Source organism: Argiope bruennichi, chromosome 3 (genome assembly GCF_947563725.1).
Source record: "Argiope bruennichi chromosome 3, qqArgBrue1.1, whole genome shotgun sequence".
NCBI lineage: Eukaryota > Metazoa > Arthropoda > Arachnida > Araneae > Araneidae > Argiope > Argiope bruennichi.
The window spans coordinates 72342268-72363728 of NC_079153.1; the positions used below are offsets into that span (position 1 = coordinate 72342268).

A 21461-nucleotide genomic window follows, 5' to 3' on the forward strand; every position below is an offset into this window, starting at 1 on the left:
TTCATAGTGTCAACAAATATTTCATTGCTTGATTTTCTTCCACTGTTGAAAGATTCGGTTTATTATAAGCCCAATTGATACGAGGAAGTAAAAAACGGAATTAAAATAATGTGGAATGAAATTATCGTTAAAAATAATGTGTAAGTAGATTACTTATTCATTTGAATTTTTAATGGCATTGCGATATCAAGAAACTTATGACGCTATTACGAATTATGTTTATGTACATAATAAACTGAATAGGTGTAAGGCTATTAAAATAAGTGAATTATTTACTACCATTTGAGGCTTAAAACTAATTTGTTGGAACAATAATAAACACTACTAATTTACTCAATCTGAAGAATATATTAAGATTAGGTTAAAGTTACTACATAAAAAAATCTGCAGTTGATAACTGTGAGATGCATATTATATTTCAGAGAAAACGAAAATATAGTTAATATTAGTATTTGGTGGACAAATACTAATTTTAAATATATTGATATTAGTTAAAATCTGTTTTTATTTTGCAATTTTATTTTTAATTAAACTGGCAAAAGTTACTGCATCAAATAACTTTAAAATCTCGTAGCTTGTTAAAAGAAAATTATTACAAACTGTCCCAAAAAAGGCAAAAATATTATTTTGTAGTTTATGAATAATTTTAAATAATGATATAAAACTTAATTAAATATTTGAGTGACATTTCAAATGCGGGTTTACTGTATTAAAAAGAAAAATATCTATTTCCAATAGTAAATTTAAATCTCATTTAACTTAAAAGTTTGAAAACAGATAATTAAACAAGAAATCTCTAAATAATTTTCAATTTAAAGATATATTTTTCATTGCAAATAAAGTGAAAATAATCGTGTTTAATTATCTTCTTTCTCGTGTTTTGGATATTTTATATTTAAACAAGATTTTATTTGTTAAATAATGTGCAAAGAAACAACGTTTTTAATTAATAAGAAATAATTATTTCATTTATTATTACTAATTTTAAAATCTTAAAAATACTTAAAATTTTTCTTCAAATACTTCTTTTTGGTGTAAATATCACATAGTAAATTGCATGTATCTAGTTTTTTTTTTTTTCATTTTAGAATATAGGTAGATGGTTTTAGTTATAAAACTATATATAAATTTTCCTATCTAACTCGTGGAATTATTGAATTATCGTATTTCCTTATAAACAGATTCCAAACACTTACGGATTTTTTTTTCCAAATTTTATAGAAATTCATAGTTTTAATAAAAAGACTAGATAACGATTTTCATTCTTTAAAGTCTGTAAGGATTAGTTACCTTTTTATATCCAAAAGATTTTTTAAGCTCACAGAATGAACTAAATCATAGGTTTTTGATAATAGATTGAAGTATAATTTTTACTGATTAAATACTTTCGTTTAAAAAAGCAAAAGACAAGTGCTATAAACACAATAAAAAATTCGAGTATCTTTTATATTTGTATTATTGTTTTGAACCTCTTACCTGGCTGTAATACTCCGGTGGTAAAATCTCGGTGTTGGACTTGAAGTACTTCAGGCTTGAATCCCAATTTCATCGAAAAATGATTAAGCATATTAATACTCTAAATGTATTCTTTTACTGTGGCCCACAATTCATAGAAAATGCGTCTCAAATAACATCCTTGTCAGCAAATCACATTTCAAAATTACGAACTCCACCTCAAAATATGTAGCTTCGAAATAAAATGTAAATATAACTAAACTGTTGCCATTAGCTTAGTAGAAAATTCAGTGACATTTTTATTTATTTTCGATCAACACATTTTAAAGCTTGACTGGTTTTGATTTTCTCAGCGAGCTTTCATGAAAAGTCGCAAACTTTGAATAAACCTATATAAAAGGTTATTTGCTCACTAGAGCTTTTTATAGTAAAAATCGAAATCTTTGGAATGAAAAGTAAAAGAGATGATAAGAACCGTAAAACTTTAGCTAACGATATACAGAAAAGCTGATATTACAAAATTGCAAAAATTCATTTTTCTTATTTTTCTAAACTGGGAACAACATATCATTTCGATAACGATAATAAACGATATCATATCGAAATATCGTTTTGATTTTTTTTTCAGAATAATCAAATCAGAATAGAGTTTTCGTAAATATAAACTCCCAAAGCAATCGGTTAAATAATTCTAATTTATTTGCATGTTTTCAAAGTTAAATAAGTGGAAAATAAAAAGAATTCCTATTAATGTTTTTTTAGTCTCATTTCTTTTTCTTATTTTGAACTACAGCAAATAATTTAGAAACATATAACTTCGAAATTGTTAGCACTCTACAAATTTACATTTTATAAATCATAAGATAATATTTATCTGTTGAAATTAATAATATGCTTGATTTGACCTGCTTATTTGATTACCGTAAAGTCTTATATCTCAATAAATTGTTTTCGAAATGGGCAAAAAGGCATCAAATTGTATTATGATCTGCATGTAAATATTTAATTTGTACCCCCAAGAAGTGACGTATTTGATGTCATTAAAAAGATCAATATTAGTCGATATTAATGAAATACATTGAAATATTTAAAAATTATTGAAAGGTTCGTAAATTAATATTCATTGAGCTTCAGATTGAATTGGTATAATTCTTATTTTTAACAAAATCTCTTGGTTTTATTTTGATTAATTATGCTCCCACTGGTGGCATCTCAGATGAGAAGAAGTTCTGAATATGATGTTTAGCTCTCTTTTCCTGGTTAAATGCAGTAAGACTGCCGGAGCTAGTCACTTCCATTTCGAAGACAGAATGGACCTCCATCACCCAGTCTTCCTGTGGAAGTAACTCGAAGATACGATGCCGGAACAACAAGCAGCTTTCTAGCTTGGACAGTGCTGACCGTCAGGACTCAAAATTAATACCTGCCTCCGTGCTATCACGATGGAAGTCATTCAGGTGTTTTAGAAATTACGTAACCCTTTAGAAAAACCCTTTGAATAATGCGGATTCTCGGTGAAGGGAATATAGTAATATCCTGCAATATGACTCTTCCATTATTATAAATGAATGCACTTCCTACGGGAGGGGTTGGGCCGTAATCATTGATGATTAATAAATGTGTTTACTTCCGTGTTAATGTGACGATTATAAGTTGTATTACATTGCATGCTTTGGGTAAATTTGTTTATTGTTTTGGTTAAAATTAATTATGAAGGTTCCGCTTTATTATTATTGCAGTTTGCAGTTCTTGTTAAATTTTCCTCATTTTTTTCTCTGATACTTCAAGGATGAGTGGCAGATAAGAAATTGCTTAGTGACAATTTGAAGTGCCTTTGCGATAGATAAAATATTCAAGTTTTTTAATTGTTTTCAAGGATGGATTTATATTGCTAAGTTTCTCGGCTACTTCGACTATTATTAACAACATAGATAAAATACACTTCCCGAGTTCAAAGAATTTTTATATTTGTATCCTTTGTAGATTAGCTTTGGGGTTACAAACCAGTTTTACTTTGGCAAAATGTTTAGCAATCTTTGCAATGATCAACATATAATTAATTGTTTGCAGAAATCTTTAACACTGTTTGCAAGAAATAGGGTGACAAAAATATATTTTAAATTTCCGTTTTAATTTCGAAATTAAAAATAAATTAAAATAAATCTTAAATCTTCTTTTGTCAAAACAAGATTTCATTCTCATCCATAATTTAACATATAAATTTGATTTTTAGTGAAGCCATAAATATTTCAACTAACTTATATTTATAAAGTTAAGAATCTTAATTTTTTAAACAATTCAATATTCTTCACAAAAAGAAAAATTCATCTCTTAGCAAAGAAGTATCATAATAAACATTGATTGAAGTAAAAGCTCACATTTCAGAAAATTTGGAACATATTCTACTTTTTCAAAAGAAACTTTATTTGAGCTATTCATTCCTCAGATCATGCAGACCATTTAATAAATGAAAAAATATCATCTTACTTAAGGGTAAATTTAAAAAGCATTCAGAATATTCTCTTTTATCGCCTCTTATGAATAAATGATAAATGAAACCTGAATACATCCATAATTAATTTAAATAGTAACATGAATAACAAAATTATGAATTCGGATAGCCATTTATAAAGTTTGAATGGAATATTTCCAGAATATCTGAATATTTCTCATATATTTCCAAAAAGAATATTTCTAGCAAAGGAAAATATTAGGAAGTGGATTTTTACTTTATCTTAAACTAAGTGTTCGCAGTGAAATCGTAATAGTAATTTTAACAAGATTTTAAGAAGTCATTGATAGAAGATGGGCTCTATGAACAAAAAGAAATGAATGAGTCGAATGGGAGAAATATGGAATTTCCAAATCTACCAAGGGGAAGATTGACTTTAAAAGTGTCTTATGGGAATATGATCTTTCTAAATTGCAACGAACTAAATGAAGAAACTCTGTAATTACTTCAAGAAAAATCATAGTTTTTGTATAATTCATTAAAAGTTACGCTGAATTGTCTGTTATTTCGGGTATATGCGAATACGATAAACAGTAACAAGAACTAATGAAACATGAATAAAAATTGGCATATGATCGTTGCACTAAAATATCGAAATTTTATCAGTAAATATTTTTTAAGAAATTTAGACTTAAGTAGTCTAAATTACTCGCTTGAAATATAAAGAATATTTTTTATACAGATAAATGCAAAGTATTGAAAACGTATATTATTAGAAAACGTTTTCTTCTTCTTTTTATATTAAAAACATAGTTATTTATTTAATAATCACTCATTTACAAAGGAATGTAATATTTCTTTCGAAAGCTAATGACCGAAAGCTTGATAATGTTATTGTTTTCCAAAACATGTAAGCATTTTTTTAATGAAAGAAGAAGAAATAATAAATTCTACCCTGATGTTGGAAATTTTATTTTGTCTCACAGGTAAAATATTCTAGCGAAATATAAAATATTCTGCTAAAGTACCTAATTCTTTCAAAATCTTTTATTTGAGTAAAGATCGATAAAATTCATCTTGTGTGCCATAAACAAACATTCTTTAATTCCAATGATAGATTTTGGAAACTAACTTTAGCGTAATGAAAAAGATTTGCTGATCGCTAAAATTGTCAGTGCATAAAAATATCTGCATCTACAGCAATTATCATTTGATATAAATATCGTGGAAACAAAAAATCTCCATTCCTTAGGGCTACAAAATAATGAAGAAGTAAAATTCATTCTTTTGTTCTGGATTCTTTGTTCGATAAACGAATATCACGATGGAGACGTTTTCGAAATTTTATTCAGAAGCTGAAATTGCTTCCTTCAAGAAACTTTGCAATACCAGAACATTTTGTTGAATCAAGTATTTTTTTCGGGAATTCGTGAAAAGAATTGATATTGTTTCATATTTATTTTGTGTCGGTGATATTATCCTCCATTTTTGTTTCAAATGTTTCCAAATGTTTTCTAAAATGAATGCAACCGTTTTAAATGTGTATGTTTAGGCAGGCAAATATTTAAAATAATTTAAGATATTAATTTTGTTTTGTTAAGCCGATTCAGTAATATTGTATAAAAGTATAATAATTTTTTTACTTTTCTAGAAAACAAAAATGACTGTGTTATCAAATATGATTTTTTTTTAAATTTTAGCTTTGGTCCTTTTGAATAGAATAAAAGATGAAAACCTACAAATATTTTTTTAAAAAAAATCTATATACTTTAATTATTGAAATTACTCAAAATCAATATTACGGTTCAGATTAACACAAAAATATTTTAACTGGATTTCGCAAGGGAATTCATTATCTTGAAAAATTTTATTAAATTAATCATTATATCAGTATATTTCAGGAAAAAAAATTTGCTAGTTGTTGCAAAATAAGTCACTGCATAAAAACAAATTCTTTATTTCAAACTGTGTATAGTGATACTTTTTGCAATAAATGGTTACAGATTAGCTGGGGCCGCAGTGGCCTGGTGGTGAAGTCTAAGTTAAGGTGGTAAGAACCGTCGTGTAAGAGGTCTGCTGCTCGTTAAATCAATCGGAGTCAAACGTGCTCCCGCTGGTGTGGTGCTGAAGCTTGGAGAGGAGGGTGTCAGCTCAGGTGTCGTCCTGGTCATCTGACCATGGTTCAAAATTGCAAGGTCCGTCCCAAAACAACCCTAGTGTTGCTTTAAAACGGGACGTTAATATAGCTGAACTAAACTAAACTAATCTACAGATCAGCTTACTCTTCTGTCTCTTTATATCATACATATTTGAGAGTTTGGTTTGTTATTAATAAAGAAAGGAAAAAATTGTCTACCCCATAAGGTATCGAATGGAAGCTCAGAAATCTTCTAAAGAAACATGAGAAAAATATAGAAATGAATTTCTCTCATGTTTCATTTTTCGTTTCTACTTCAGAATCCTCGATCACTTTTTTTTCTTACAAAACGAATGGATCAATTTTCTATATTCTTATAATCCTTTAGCAAATTCGCGATCATTATCACTTTTCAAATATCATTATTAAACATCAAAAATACTGCAATTTCCGTGAAAATTATTTCCACATGCCGGCATTAAAAGCCTCTTCAAAAATATTTCATTCAACTGTGAATAAGACACATCGAAATTAGGAAAACTTAAGCATTAATGAACTCTTATTTTAACGGAGATTTGTTTCCAAATTAAACATAATCTCGGATAAAAGGTGAAAATATTCTGATTAATAAAAAACAAAATCTTTGGAAATCAGTGACCAAAAAATTATTTTAATACCTCCTAGCTCCATTCCTCAATTTTTCATTTATTTTAGTTAATCCGCAAGATTCTAAGACTTTGGATGTCAAATTAAATTAATTGTTGGGACTGGGAATTTGATTCCCCTTTTACTTTTATATGAACTACATTTTATACGCCTTAATGATTTTTCTTTCTTCTTCCGTTCAATTGATTTTTAAAACACTCTTCGAGAAAAGAAAAAAATTTCATCTAACCTCATTTTTATTACCTTCTCTGTCGTTCAAAAGCTTAAGATCCATTCTTTTTCTCAAGCTCGTATCCAGGTTTCTGTTAATGACAGATTGTCTTGGAAAAAAAGCTTGAAATAAAGTAAAGCAAAAGAATAATGATCTCATCACGTTAATTTGTCAGAGGACATTCTCAACCGTTTTTAACGCAAACTATTTATTTCATATTAACTAAACTAAAGCTAAAAATAAAAAAATTGTATAGATAAAATAAATGTAAGGAGGTTTCAACCACTAGACCGAAACATCCTAAAAAAGAGTTTTAGGCTTCATTCGTTTCTCGTCATTTCGTTCGTAAGATTTGCTTTTTATTATATAAAATAAAAATGAACACACAAGAAATGTTGTGGCGTACTTAACACAAGATTCCCTTTACACAAGTATATACAATTTAGTTTCACTTTACAGAGAAATTCTATATGATTCCCATTATCTATTTCATTTCAAATCGTGATCAAGTTTTCTGGCTGAAACACCAGTGAGTTTTTTTGTGTGGAGTAACAATCCTAAATGGCCAGATATCATTTATAGAAAATGTTGACTATCTTGCAAGAAAGATTAAATAAATGATTTGCCCTTTCTCTATAATAATTTATATGTAAGTTCTGCATAATGATTCTCTTAATGGCATCGTAATGGTTTTCATAATACGGATTTGGGAAAAATTGCAGATATTGACCGATTATGGTCTCTAGAACCCAAATATAGATATGTATAACAATTTTATCATGCTATTTTGGGAACACAATACCTAAAATTATTGGGATTTCAACATGCGTAAGGTTGATAGAAAATCTTTGCAAAGTTCATAATTCAGATCTAAGGGATAGAATCGATGAAAGAACGGTCATTTTCCTAAAATTCTATCCCCTCCGGGGTCATCTCAAAAATGGGAAATGGGAACGAGGCTTGTCTCCTATGGGAGGAGTTGTACCGTGGCCGTTAATGGCCCTTGAGATTTAAAAACAGTTTCCACCAATACTGCCACAGTATTTTCGTCATTCAGATTTTTCAGTGCGCCTTCGAGACGAGGCAGAATAGCCTTTTGTTTTTTCCCATAACACTTTCGCAATTGAAAAATGAAAGATGAATCAAACTAGGCGATCTAATGTCTTATCGTAAAGAACAGCTTGGAATTTTTTTTTCTATAACTGTAATCAATGGACATAAAGGGTTTTAAATTGTTTTTCAACACCTTGCTTCGACTGCGTTTTAAACAACCGTCCGATCAATTCGAAATATAAAATAAATGTGAACTAGCAAATGGATAATCTGCTATTTTTCAACTTATACAAGGTACACCACAATGGAAAGTTCTCAGTAGCTGCATTCTCTTCTTTTTCCCATCCGGAAAGGTCTACTAAGCCGTATGATATTATGAGCGGAAGGGGAATGAAGTTTTCTTTTCCGTATGTCTCCGAACAAAAAGAAATCTACCTCTGTCGTCTGGGTCCTCGACACGGATTTATTTTTGTTATCTATTAAATAAAAAATATAGAATCCAATAATAAATGTTATAAGTGACATAAAATATGTAAAATTAATAAGTTAAGTAATAGGCAAAGAGCATAATGATGATGATAAATATGATTAGCCTTTCTTGATTAATTACTTAGATAAATTTGATGTTATTTCTTTCGTAATTTTGTGTTATATTTCTTCATATATGCCTTATTTTAGTATAAATATTGTTGAATGCAAATTTCTTTCGCATTTATATTCAAGTACATTAGAAATCTATTTCTTTCAAACATATTTTATTGATTTATTAACAAGTTTAGCAATCCAACATGCTTTAAAAAAATGTATGTATCTATTTTTAATAATCTGACTGCTCAAAAGATGTTTTCTTTCTTAAAATAAGAACAGATATTCTCGGTGGAATTTAAACGAGAATAATATTATGCAAATGTATATAAATTGCAAATTCAATTAGAATATTAATAAAAATTCTATTTCATAAATAGCTTTTTTAAAACCACTTTTAAAGATTGAAATAAAATAATCTTTTATTCTTTATCAGATTTATGTTATAGAATAAAAGCCACTGTTTTGAAACAAATTATATATTCTGAAAATCTTAAAGTCAATTTTCATTGCATGATTTTAAAAACTAAAAGAGGATATTTTAGAATTCAAGTCCATCTTTCTGTAAGCATTATTCATATTCAGTACTGATATAAAAATATCGAAAAATTATTTTCAGATGGTAACTGTGCCATTTAAATATCTTTCTCGCTTATTAAATAATTCGCAGATATTTTCATTTTTGTTTTCAGGATTATTTATTTAAATTAAGTAATTTCATTCCCTGCCATTCTTAAAAAAGAAAAATTGAGAATTCAATTAATTGCAACTGGAGAGACATTTTATTGAAATATATTCTGAAATACTCACTTCAAATTAAAACATGCGATAATAATTTTATCACAACTATAAATCTAATCAAAATAACAATTTGATGTCAGCTTAGAATTAGAGAATTGCTTCAAAATTGTATGCAATATTTAATAACTAAGTGGGAAATTGAATTCATGAAGGAATAATTTCGCTAGAAAATTCCCCAATAATTCTAAGTTTAAAAGAAAAAGAAAGTTAATATTTAGTTTTTAAAAAATTGTCTCTTATGAATTAAGTTAATTCCTTATTTAAAAATGACGAAAGTGGTAAAAAAAATAAATTTCTATGAAAATTTTATTTTATTGTATTTGTATTTGCCTTATTTATTTCATCTGTAAATTTCCATATATCTATTTTTAAAAAATGTTTTAATTAATTAAACAAAAAAAACTTTCTTATCATAAGTAAATATCTACTTAAAAGAATATTTCTTTGAAAGAAAAAAATTTCAATTTAGGTAACAAATTTTTATAATATTGTTGAAAAGGTAAAGAAAATACTGATTTCAAATTCATAAGAAAATGAAAGTTATGTGTGTATTTATAAAGAAACAGTTTGATAGTTTATTTCTTACGATAGATATTCAGTTACAGAGAAGATATTTGTATAGTTTATAAAGCAAAAGAAAGAAAGATTCCGAGAAGTACTTACGACATGGCTTCAGGATATGATTTAAGAAGACTTTGAATACAAAGAAAGTAAATATTCTTGGCAAAAATACTAAAGCGGATCTGTTTTGAATTTCCATTTAATGACTGAACATACAAATACACTGGAATAGAAAAGGGACCCAAGAATTGCAATTTCAACGAGAAAATCACAAAGTATTTTATTCCAATCATAATTTTTAAATGATTAAATAATAATATCAAAAATTCATAAAAGAGGCAAAATGAATTACGTAAATAATTTTCAGATCATACTCTATTTAACCCTTTAAAGGGCCATTCTTTTCTAGTCATATTAAGTTAAAATATTTTTAGGCTTGAAATTAGAATAAGGAAAGGGGTTCATTTAATTTATTAGATAAATTTCATTTGATTAATTTATTAATTTGGTTAATTAAGTAAAAAATCAAGGCACATCACTTTGTGTTAGATAAAGAACTGAAGCATCTAAGTTTCTGTCTTTGTAAAAAAAATTGTCAGAACTTATGCCAACCCACATAATTTCATACAAATATTGATAAATTTGGTGGGAAGCATACTTCCCACGGCGCTAGAAAAAGTTAAGTGAATATTACTTGAGTTTAGTTTAGTTAAGTTATATTAACGTCCCGTTGTAAAACAGCACTAGGGCTATTTTGGGGACGGACCTCATAATTTTGAACCGCAGTCAGATGACGAGGACGACACCTGAGCTGACACCCTCCTCTCCACACCACACCACACCACACCAGGAATTTTATTTAAGAGAATTCATATTGAAAGTGTGCAATATAATGGAAATTGTTAGATTCCATTATGTAGCTCTTTGCCAGTGGCGTATTCTAGGATAGCCGAGAAAAGAGCCGAGTCCCGAGGCGAAGAACTAAGAAGCAACCCCTCAGCCTCCCCTTCTTATCTCGCTTCGAACGGCCCCCATCTGGATCTTCGCCTTTTTCTGCCCTCCACTCCACTCGCTTTAAGGAATGGCTTATGCCAGAGTTGAGTAGATCCTTTTAGGAATGGGATAAAAAATATTAGTGAGACTATACAATTTATTAAAAAATGCGATGCGATGAATGAAATCGAGACTACATATCTATTAGTTCTTTATAATCTGATTTAACCCAGATGTATTGATATAAAATATTGTTTTAAATTATTTTGCGATACTTCTAAAATCTGCGAGAGATCGGATACAGCCTCTAAGCCGGCCGCATCAGGCCCAGAGAACGTAATTTGCCAATGAATTTGTAAAGTAAAATATCGTTAAATTAAGTTAAAAATTTCAGTATTTAATATGGCTAATTAATTCGACTTAAAATCTGACTATTAATTTTTAAAATATTTTTAAATTTAAAACGGGGAAATTCAAAACTGGACATATCGTTTTGATAACACTATTAAAAACAAAATAAAATAGTTGAGCTAAAGCGTGTAAAATTAAATCAGTTAAAGTGTGAAAATAAAAAACTGTATAGTAAAAACGTAAAATATAACACATCAAGCTCTCATGTGAAGATGATGAATCTGATAGATAAGTACTAGAATATATTCATTAGTGAAGCGAAGACATGGTATAGGAATGTGTATACTTGACAAGCACGAGACATTGATATATAGAACAAATAGTTTCTCTGAAAAATAATGCTTTTTGTTCCATGACGTATGATAAATTTTCAGCTAAGTGACTATCTGGAGGAATCGCATGGTTAATAGTAGAACGGTGAAGTTAATATATATTAGAAAATCCAATTATCAGCCTTAACAAACTTTATTTGCATTATTAGCCATCTTACTGCTTGGAATCTCTCAACGATGCTCTATTCCTACATGACCGTACTGGAAAAGAGAGTTTAATTGGACAAATTATCTCATCTTGAAATTACAAGAGAATTATTTTGGAAAGATTTTCTAAGCTTCAAAGCATGGTGAGATGAAAAAATTAAAACTGGCATTTACATTCCACACATCCCTTTGTGTCATGATTTAATGCATCAAATCTACATGCATGCTGTATGTTTGGAGGTGTTCGGTTTTAATTCGTTCACCTTTCCGAATAGAAACAGAGAAACTGACCAGCCAAAGTACTTCGAAAGCTTATAAGGATAGGAGGTTATCGAAACGGCCATTTCTTTCCCATAACTACTAATACGACAAGTGACTCAACAAAGTAAACTTCAAACTATTGTTATTGCATAGTGCAAGACTAATGTATACAATATTTATATTTTGGCATATAAATCTAAATATAAAGGTCACAGAATGAATTTGCAACATGAAGTGTTTTTCAATGTATTGAATGTATGAAAATTATCGGCAGAACAATCAGAAATACATGACGATAATATAAAATAACATGATATATAAAGCTGAAATGATAACATAAATGTATAATTACTGAGATACATGCGCTAACCTATAATAATTAAGTTTCCATAATGATGAATGAAAGTACACATTAGCCTTCCGATAAGGCCTTGCAAATTCAAGAATCGCAATTGATCATTTTTCCGCATCGGTTTAAAAAACAGAGAAAGAGAGATATTGGTAAAATTTGGTACAATTTCCAAATTTTCATATTTCAAATTCCAAAGAATATTTGTAGCGCTCACAGTAAACTAAGTAATCATATATTCCAATGATTCGGAAGAAATAGAATTCACAATAACATAGAAACTGGATGTTTCGTATTTTAAAATAATTACTTCGTATTTTAAAATAATTACTTCGTATTTTAAAATAATTATTTCGTATTTTAATTAATTATCAATAAATTACATAATTATTTAATAATTCCGCATTATAAAATTAGTAATTATTAATTTCGACAACGACCAAAGGAAAGACTGACATTAGTCTTAAGCAACAAATTTCTTTAGTAATTCTTTCTTCGGTTACTCCTGCTTTAGTTATCTTCTTAAGTTATTCTTACGAAGAAATGAAATTTTAAATCATGCGATGCATGTTTATAAAGGATGATTATTTAAAGCAGAGAAGGTACAAAGTTCTTCGCAATATCTAAAAAAATGAGAAAAATTTTACAAACTAGACAGCAAATAGAAAATACATATAAATATATCATTTTCTACAGCATATTGGTTTTTCAAACATTAAGATCTTGTAAACAATAAATTTTGTGGATTTTATTCTGAATTCTTGATTGATTTTACAAATTGGTAGTTAAGGTGGTTAAAATAATTTCAGTTTTTCATTAATATCTAATTAAATCTTAATATTTACATAAATGTGGCATAAAATTTCTAATATAAGGAAGAGCAGAATTTATTTATAATAAGGAATATTATTAAGGCAGATAATGGCTTATTTATGATATAAAGCTAGGTAAAGAATGGCTTAGTCTATATTTGCATTACTCAAATTTTACAAGATATTTCTTGTGCTACATACGACTAGACGCTAAAAGTCTCACACAGTGAAGTCATTGGCATTAATTCATTATTTGTTAGAGGAGGTTCGTGCATTTTTACTGGAATGTAGCAATTTTGACAATCCTCAGCGCAAGATTACTTATACTAAAAGGAATATATTAAATTATTCTTTGCTATACACGACTACATTGACATAAATAAATATTTTCGCAATCAATATTTATTTATACCTTATTCTTGTTAATCCTATCAAGTAATCAAGGAGTTTTAAAACTTTCGATCGGGACAAGATGACCGTAGTAAGTTCATGATAGCGTCATCCTATCCCAAGTGCATTTTACTATTTTCTATCAAAGATTTAGATTCATTATTACTTAATTTTTCTACATGATTCACAAAGTGCTCCATATCAAACGAAAAGGGCATAGATATCCAGAAAATATATTGAAGATATGTTAGATATAAAGTGTTCTACCAGTCCGTATCTATTTTCAACAGTAGCCATTGCATTCCTATATCGCATGGTACGGATTCACGACGAATTTCATTTTGGACCACTACATCTTTGAAAAAGTCACATTGAACGGGTTGATTAGGTGTGCAATCACAAGTAAACTTTACAGAAGATTCCTGGAGGACCATGTTGTTCTGACATTAAGAAAAAGAGATTATTTGTATAGATATTTAGAAATATATTGAAGATATATATGATAACTTACCACTTACCTGACTAGCAAGGACCCTCATGATTACTGACTGTTTGGTTTTCTTAAAATTAGCGTTTATAAAGAGTGAGTAATTGATGAAACGGAGTTGAAAGCCAATATCATCAACCATGTGTCTCTTATTTCTATTGATATGATGTGTGCAATCTTAGATAATGTTATTGCTATTGTAACATTATCTAATGTTATTGTTAATCTAATGTTATTGTTAATAATTGTTATGTTAATGTAATGCCAATAATATTATTGTTAATCTAATGTTATTGTTAATAATTGTTATGTTAATGTAATGCCAATAATATTATTGTTAATGTAACATTATCTAATGTTATTGTTAATAATTGTTATTTCAATGTAATGTCAATAATGATATTTTTAATGACCGATAAGTTATGTATGTAGAGCACACAAGTATATAAATAAGTAGAATTTTAAACTGTTCTTTGATTTTTAAAGCGTTCTTTCTTTTAATTCCTAACAATGCCATATTTCGACAAAATTTCAAATAACCTCTTTCCGGATATACACTTTGGTTCGCATACTTTATATATCACATTTTTGAAATTTTATTCAAAGAACTGGAATTACCAGCCTCCAGATTAATTTTTTCTACCATGAATTTATTTAAAATTGCCAGCTGTCAACTTGTCCCGGTCTCCTCGAGATAAATTAATGAAAGAGTAACCCTAATTTAATATATTTTCAAAAGCAAACAGCAATATTTTATGTTAATTACCTTTCAATTGCATTCACATAAGGTATTTATACTAATTTGCAATGTGTAAAAGCATACTTTAAGTAAAATTCAGGTGGAATTAAAATGAAATTCTTTATATCATATACGTTCTTTATACATTGTATGTATTGCATCTCATATCAATATTTTCTCTAAAATTCTTATGAGAACGTGGCTTTTGCGGAATTTGATGGAAGCCAAAGTGAAACATTAAAGTAGAAGAAGAAGAATACAACAAGAAAATAAAATTTTGTAGTACTTAGATTAAAATATTGCATATGTAGGTGCCTAAGAAGTAATGTTAATTTTGAGCATCTTACAAAATAAGACAATACTTACGGATGCATTTCGCACTTCAGCAATAATTGCGAGTATTTCACTCAAGAACACTTTAATTTCCGTCTCTGCCTATAATTAAAGAGAAATGGCGAAATAAAAATATTTTAAGTTCCAGGGCACTTAGATGCCATCTAATAAACTACGTGGTGAAAATTTTCAGCATATCTGTCCAACACTGCATTTCGTATTTTAGATGGTTTTTCACGTTAATGCATAAAAATATTTCAGGTTTCCATTGCGAAATTTTTCGAAGGATAATTTTGCAGCAATATTTTTAGTTCGATAATCAAAAAAAAAATAATTAAAGATATGCGTAGTAGATTTTTAAGAAGAATACATTAAAATCACAGTTTGCTACCCCTATAAAGGAGCGACGAATTTATCTTAGTTATATAGAACTTCAGAGCAGAAAGAAAGCCTTAGTTGGAATTTTCAAAGATAAATAGTCCTTGTCACGAATTCTCGTCTTTACTAAACTGCTGGATTGAAAACAGCTGAATTTCGCAAGAATTTGACGCCTTTTATATCGCTCAGCATCAAGTCTTTGATCCCTCAATCAGTGGATTTTTTTAGAAAAAAAAATAACATTCAAAGGAGAAACTTAACATTTCTTATAGAAAGAATATCCTTCAATTAATAGGTATAAATAGAATTCGGAATCCTTTCTAAGGCATTTAATTTTATTTTCTATATATATAGACATCGGTCTTCTACAATTAGAATTTAACATGGTGAAAATGGTAATATAAAGAGAATGATCTAATAATTATATTAATTAGGTTTGGCAACATTTTAAAATACAATAATTCACATGCATTATTCCATTATTAAAAATCATGATACCGTTTAAAAACATTAAAAATTTGACTAAATAATTTTAAAATAATTAATTTGTTTTAGGAAACTGATTGTAAAGAATAAATATAAATAATTTGAAAAATTCAACACAATTTACATGAAGCAATGAATTGAATCTCAAATCACTTATCGCAGAAAAAGGAAAACGCGAAAAGTTTAAAATGCTAATATCTTCCTGAAATGGAATTCAGATTTATACATTGGCGTGAAATGTCTTTGGTGCAAAAAAAAATTAGTTTACTTTTTTTTTTCTCTTTTATTTCTGCTAGATTTATCGAAGAACAATTGTCAATTTCAGAAATAGCAATTGATGATTTTCTATCTGCATTTTATCCCTAATTTATAAGACCAAACATCAGAAAAAATGTTTCTCTGGTTTCGGAAACAAATTGTTGTTCAAATCCTTAAAAGCAAATTTCGGAACGTTGAAAAATAAAGATATGTCATATTATTTGGGAAAGAATGCTGCTTCGGGAGAAAACGATAGATATTTTTATTAATGCACTAAATCTTTTGAAGCATACTTTTTTTAACATGTATTGTTTAGGTCTTTTTCAATTTCTTATAATACGAAGTATGCATAAATGCCGCAATAACAGAAAAATTCAAAAAAATTTCAAATCCAGGTTTATAACTGACTGAGATTGAAAAAAAAGCTATTTTTCGAATGACGATTATCTGTAAGTAAATTATTTCAAAAATGAAATAAAACAGACAAATTAAATTTTTATAGATCTTATACACTAAATTTTTTATCTGTATCAAGTTTGGAGTAAAATTCATTGAAGTCTGATCTACATCTCCATGTACATACAATAATAATCCTTAACAATGCAACACAATTATATTTAGTGTAAATGCAATTAGTCTTAATTAAATTTGTCAAATTGTTTTATCATCAGTTCATTATATTTTGCAATAAATCAACCAAAATGTAGAATATCTAAATCTCTGATAATAATACCATTCAAAAATGGAAAAGACTAGACGAATGAAAATTGGTTTATGGCCCTTGCACATAAAATTAGATCTGCATCAAATATTTGGAAATAGCTGTTTAAGGAGGTGGTATTTTCCTAAAATCCATACTGCATTCTCACCACAATAAGATAAAAATCCAAATAAATGAGAATATACGAAAAATTCAATGGCACAATATCTACTCTGATTTTTATAAAGGAACGAATAAAGTATCTACATTAATATTTGGTTAATGTATGGTTTTTCTTAATGTTGCAGTACAACAAAACCTTTTCATATATTACTTTAAGAATTTATTTTCAAGATTCTTTTAATTTTATCTAAAGAAACAATTTCTGGAAATTATCATGGAAGAGATAAGTAAAATACTCCTCAGCATTTTCTCGGATTGTAAGGAAATCAATTAAATATGGGAAAATACATAAATCAAAAAGAGATTTTCCATAAATCCCTAGAAATAGTAATTTAACAAATTTTCTGAAGTTTGTTCAGTCATCTTAATTGGAATATGTAGATATAAGCTGATATAAATTATACAAATTTTTAAAGAGATATTAAAATGATGCCATTTAATATCGTTCTGAAAAGATATTTTCTCTCGTCTTACTATGAAAATGTTTTTTTCTTTTCTCCTTACAAAGAATGATTTGAATAAAAATTGGAGAATTTCATTACCTGCTCACTAACGCTTTTCAACCGCCATGGATAGCAAATAATTAAGTCCTTTTGGTTCATATACTAACTAATGTTGCAGTATTCTATAATAATTCTCCATTTTGACAATAGAGAAGGTCACTTAAAAGTAATACCATTAGCAGATGATTGAGAAATTATATTAAGTGAAACTCAAATGAAAGCTATTTATGTTTCAAATTGTTCAGCAAATGAAAGCTGAATATGTCGGCAATTGATAATACTCTAATTTTCAACACTCAATGCAAGAACAACAAAACTATAAATTTAGATATTCCAGTGATAAAATTTGAGCTGAGCAATATTTCTTCAGCAAGTCAGAAAATGTCAGGAAGTTGATTTTCACTTTTCTTAAACTATATATACAAAGAGAAAGCACCATATTGGTCATAAACCCGATCTTAAGATTTTGAAGACTACCTAAGCTTTATTAGAACATCTTCAAACAAATAATTAACCTTCTTGGAATGGTCTGTCTGTCAATATACTGTAATTCGATTAATTAAAAATATGCAGAAATTGGGATGGAATTCTGGGGGGATTGAGAATGTATATATATCACGTCTTGGACAAAATCCCCAAAACGAAAAATTACCTTTCTGTGTGTATAAAGACAGATGATAACTTAAAATTGCAACGAATTAAAATAAGGAATGTTTACATGTGATTTATTCATTTTAAACAAAATTATAGAATTTTAATAAAAAATGAATATGTGTTACTTTTGAATGAAAACATTGAAAGGTACACTATCTGCATAATCATTTGTATGTGAATAGGGCAAATGATAAGAGCAAATAATGACAGCAATGAGAGTCGGTTTTTAGTCATAGCACTAAGATTATAAATCAGCATTAAATCTCAGACCCTGTTTTTCGATGGGGGAAAAGCACTATTCTAAAATGCATATTTATTTCGCTTCAATATGCCGTAAATTTAAACAGAAGACATATCATGGACTGGAAATATTTGAGAAAATCATAGGTAAAAACATTTCCCATTGATCTGAAAAAGCTTCATTAAAACTGTTTTCGTTCCAAAGAAGCTTTAAAAAATTTGCGCTTTTTAGTCATTCTCAATAAAACATTATTCCAACTTGTATGAATAGCGTTGATTCCAGAGCTGAAGCAAATTTCTTACTTTATTTTTTTCAGTTCGTCTTTCATAGAAATTAAATTTGAATTAAATTTATTTTCAGAGCACTAAAAACCCTGATAGAGTATAACGTAAATCAGAAACAATAAAATTACTTGTTTGTAAAATTTTGTTGGTAAAACAAACATTCTTCAATCATAAGCAGAATTTTATTTATTGTATTATTCATCTGATTCATTCTGGTGTTATTGGTAGATATTATACACAGGATGATCAGAAAAAAACCTATCCCGATGTATGAGCATCTAGCTATTTCCAAAAATTGAATAAAATTTTGTATTAAAGTAATTTAAAATATGCGCTCAAGAATCATGTGTAAAATAACAGTTAAACTCTAATAACTACAGTTACAGTGATAAAATTTTGAGAATTTCAAATCTCAACACCCACCATTCTTTATTGGAATGTGATCTTCATAGTGAAAAACTATAAAGAGTATTTTAAAGGTATCTGTAGCTTGAAAATCTCCGGCCTAGAAGAAGAAAAGAAAAAACAATTGTTTTGCCTGCGAAAGCAGGACTTTCTTTTCTAATGGCTTCACATTTCACTCCTTGTCTCTGACTTTGATCCCACGTTGATCTCCTTTCAGAGACCAAATTAAGCAAATTTCCTGGCTCGGCTTAGAACACCGTCATGACTGACGTCATTGCTTTAAATGAAAGAAAAGGCAGTGGAAATGCGTGTTGCGTATTTAGCGTTTTTGCACTCTGAGAAGCACACCATTTAAAAAAAAATCCTGAGAAGGATGGGGAAATGGTGAAAATTTATTTTCTGAACAAGAAAAATGCCGCAGAGACTAAGTGTTTATCATAGAAGTCACACATTATACCAATGCTCGTTTACTGTAAAAGCTGTATGAGACTCCGGATGAAAATCTGAAGAAAATGGCTGCATTTGCGACTCATCTCAGCCTCATAAATCCATGAGACAGTAAACAAAATTCATCTTGAGAATGCACACAGTGTTACTCACATTCTACGTCGGCCTAATTCTATGGTTCACAAAATTCTATGCTCCGTTTTCATATATTTTCGTTTCGGTTCTAGCATGCTCAGATGTTGCAAATGAGTGATAACTAACTACGTATAGATATTGATAATGAACTCCTAATCCGGCGTAACAAAGATAACAGCTGGTCTTTATGCATTCTGTTGGTGAATGAAACCTGTTTCTTACTGACCGGTAACTTTAATTCGAAGAACTGCTTGTACTGGATAGACAGTAATCTCTATGACGTTATTTCACTTCATGATAATGCAATGAAACAAAAAAAAAGGATTCTGTGGTGTAGTATAATAAGCATCTTCATCTTCAGAACTTACTTTTGGGAAAAGGTTGCTACCTAAGTTCTATAAACGTGTATGTAACAAGTGTTCGCTATCTAGAAATGTTGGATGATTACTTCATTCCCGAATTGCAGCAAGGAATTGTGCTATCGAAGGTTGTGAAAATGCATGTTAGTGCTTCTCCGAATGTGGAGTTCTTCTGTCAAACATTTCTTAACACAGCAATTTAGTTACTAAGTTATCTCTCACCATTTCACGCTTCCAATCTCACTTTAAAGGATTTCTGACTTTGAGAATGCTTAAAATTGGACGTAAGTTCTGACTTTGAGGATGCTTAAAATTAGATTGTATTCTTTAATTTGCAAACTGCATCTGATTTGAAATACACCATCAGATGTCAGTTTCAAGAGATTCTTCTTGTCATGGTACATGCTGTAACGCTATACACCATATGCCGCATGCAAAGAACTTTTTTATGTGAAGGAGACCACGTAGAAATTTGTGAAATACAACAAAATGTTTTCTGCTTTTTTGGGTTATTGGTTGCTTTTCATTTTTCTTCTTAGTTTGTTCGGCGCCGGTAATATTTTCGTGCTGCATGTACTATTGTCAAATTATTTACTTACTTTCACAAAGCTACTTTGAAACTAATTTCTAGATTTACCATACAAACTAAAGAGCTAAAATGCAATGAACACCAACTCAAAGCATTGCCGCCCACCTGAAGCTTCCACAACCGCTTTCAGTACGTGAGAACAGATGTTACAAGTTTCTTGTATATGTTAAAAGGAAAAGCTTGTAAAAAATCAAAGCGTAGCTAATTAATTCGAATACATTAAAAATCAGCAGGCCGTAAACACTGAGGAGTCATGCCATGAAAATCCCACAAATACTTCATTGAGTGTCTGAGAGATTTAGTGGCCAGGATATTGAAGGAAACTTCTTCAATATCTTTTCCTTATGATCCATCGATATTAGTTATAAACTCAAAATTATAATTTTTATAATGTTATTTTCAATAACCACAAACTCTTCAGCCGGTCATGTAAATCATCTTTCTCCCACAGCATAACTGATCCGATACCAACCTAAATTGTAAATATCTTGAATGAGTACAAATGCTGCATCGGAGATATTTGTCAAATTTGAACTCTTTTATCTGCATTATATTAAAAGAAATCGGATTTCATCCAAAGTGGCAATATTCACTATAATTAAGGAATCCAATTTTACAATTCATGTGTCCATTTTAAGAATAAACGACAATGACTCTGAGTCAA

At 28.8% G+C, this 21461-nt stretch overlaps 1 protein-coding gene across 1 annotated transcript in view; it reads right to left on the reverse strand.

Annotated features, from left to right (window-relative positions):
• LOC129962877 (lutropin-choriogonadotropic hormone receptor-like) overlaps positions 1-1655 on the reverse strand; it is a 291562-nt gene extending 289907 nt beyond the window's left edge. Inside the window, exon 1 of the mRNA XM_056076877.1 lies at positions 1477-1655. The gene's annotated coding sequence lies outside the window, so the exon portion shown is untranslated. The remainder of the gene's footprint in view (positions 1-1476) is intronic.
• Positions 1656-21461: the final 19806 nt, after the last annotated feature.